This window comes from Trypanosoma conorhini (genome assembly GCF_003719485.1).
Source record: "Trypanosoma conorhini strain 025E chromosome Unknown Tco_14.4_contig_00941, whole genome shotgun sequence".
Lineage (NCBI taxonomy): Eukaryota > Euglenozoa > Kinetoplastea > Trypanosomatida > Trypanosomatidae > Trypanosoma > Trypanosoma conorhini.
The window spans coordinates 1-1,875 of record NW_021705006.1 but is presented as its reverse complement, the minus strand read 5'-3'; the positions used below and the strand labels follow the sequence as shown (position 1 = coordinate 1,875).

The following is a 1,875-nucleotide window of genomic DNA, read 5'->3' as shown; positions in this document are numbered from 1 at the left end:
CTGTTGTCACTAGATTTGTTGAGTAAACCAAATATATATATATATATATCCTTAAACTGGGGTTAAAAAAAAAGAAGGAGATGTAAAGGATCAATATTAGATTTTCATATATAAGTGGAATATATTGAAATTTGATCTCCCTCAGACACACAGACAGCCACGAGTCCCAACTAAACAACAACAGAAAAAGGGAAAAGGGATTCCCCATATATTTATGCATGTAAGAGCCTTTACGACAAGCATGAATTAAACGTCAGTGGGAAAAATCAAGCTCAGTTCACTCGCTTTACTTCCCTGTCTGTTTTCTGGATACCTTCTATCGTTGGTGTGACTGTGGCTCTTATCGTAAACTCGAGCGGGGCAAAATGAAATCTCCATTAATGAGGACACCTCTTGATACGTTATAGCGCTTTGTACTTGCATATCTTTCTGTGCAACTGAGAATAATAATAGTAGTAGTAGTAGTAGTAGTAGTAGTAGTAGTAACAGTATACTTGCATAATACATGCATACTTACGCAAACTCCAAAAAGGAGAAGAAGACAACACAGCCCAGATCAAAACCTCCACCGTTGCTCGCGCAACTCGTAGACATCGAAACGCGTAGAACGCCCGCATCCCCAGACGCAACGACGAGACGGGGGACTGCCCCCGCAGTCAATAAACCGCGCGCGGACCGTGCAACGCCCCCGGCCCCCCGGGCACGGGCTGCCATAGAAATAATAATGAACTTTTGGGGCCCCATAGGCTCGGGAGCCGATGCGCCAGGGAGGAGAAACAGCGATAGCAATTGCGATCGGAGACGGGACGCCGCCCCTCCCGAGTCTCCTTATTTTATTTTATTCCTTGTTTTTTTTTTTAGAAACATATAACGAAAAAAAAATGCAGGCACACGCGCGTGCCGGCGCGTCTTTTCTTGTCCTTGCCGTTGGTTTCCTGCTGCTAGGCGCGTCACCCGCCTGCAAAAATAAAAAAATAAAAATGCGCACGCGTATACGCGAAAGGCATCCTCCGCGTTCCTTGCGGCAAAACCCGACGTGGACACCAGAAAATGGTTTCAAAGAATCACAAAAAAAAAGACAACAACAATAATAATAATGGTCTTGAAGAATGATGTGTGAATAACGGGGAAAAAACCTTGGAGAAGTTGGGTATCGATCCCAATACCTCCCGCATGCTAAGCGGGCGCTCTACCATCTGAGCTACATCCCCACGGCGAACGGGAACCGTCCTACGAATTATTAGATAAAGAACACTGATGCAAAAAACCAAGGGGGAAAAACTCGCAAACGGTAGGGTTCGAACCTACGCGTGAGATCACACCTGCTTAGCAGGCAGGCGCCTTAACCACTCGGCCACGTTTGCACGTGGTCCGGCCGTCGAACTATGAAAGAGAATAGCCCAGTTGTTTTTTTTTAATTGTCAGTTGTTTTCACAGAGCTCCTTCTATGTGCTTTGGAGCGCCGCGCGGTCCTTCATTCTTGTTTCAGTGGTAACCGTTGGCGCGCGTGCTCGTCTAAAGTTCTGAGAGATGTGGGTTCGATTTTGGTTTGAAGGCTCTTCGGTTTTCCCCCCAGAACTAAAAAGTTTTTTTTCTTCCTTTTTTCCTTTGGAAACATGATCCTTCTTCCTCCGAATTTGCCGCGGCATTTTCCTCCTGATGTATGCCATAAGTTGTGCGAGGATGATGCTGCGCGCGCCGAAGTGTGGCTGAACCTCTCGCGCCGTGGACTCTTCACTGGCGGTTTCTCCGGCTTTGCGGAGACGCGGAATCAAATCCGGGTCCTGTTCTGCGGATCGCTCGGTGGAACGCTGGCGGTCTCAAGCGTAAGAAGCGGATCCCTCTTTCGGAGAAGCGGTTGAAGGAGAGGCAAGT

The 1,875-nt window shown here is 47.3% G+C and overlaps 2 non-coding genes across 2 annotated transcripts, besides 4 other annotated features; both read right to left on the bottom strand.

The window, feature by feature from the left end:
• Positions 1-31: 31 nt before the first annotated feature.
• Positions 32-49: a microsatellite.
• A 401-nt stretch (positions 50-450) lies between these two features.
• Positions 451-485: a microsatellite.
• A 343-nt stretch (positions 486-828) lies between these two features.
• Positions 829-860: a sequence feature (A-rich).
• A 199-nt stretch (positions 861-1,059) lies between these two features.
• Positions 1,060-1,097: a microsatellite.
• A 41-nt stretch (positions 1,098-1,138) lies between these two features.
• Tco025E_08995 lies at positions 1,139-1,211 on the bottom strand. Its single transcript has one exon. It is a non-coding gene; the product is annotated as a tRNA-Ala (tRNA).
• A 72-nt stretch (positions 1,212-1,283) lies between these two features.
• On the bottom strand, positions 1,284-1,364 carry Tco025E_08994. The gene has a single exon. It is a non-coding gene; the product is annotated as a tRNA-Ser (tRNA).
• Between the last annotated feature and the right edge of the window lie 511 nt (positions 1,365-1,875).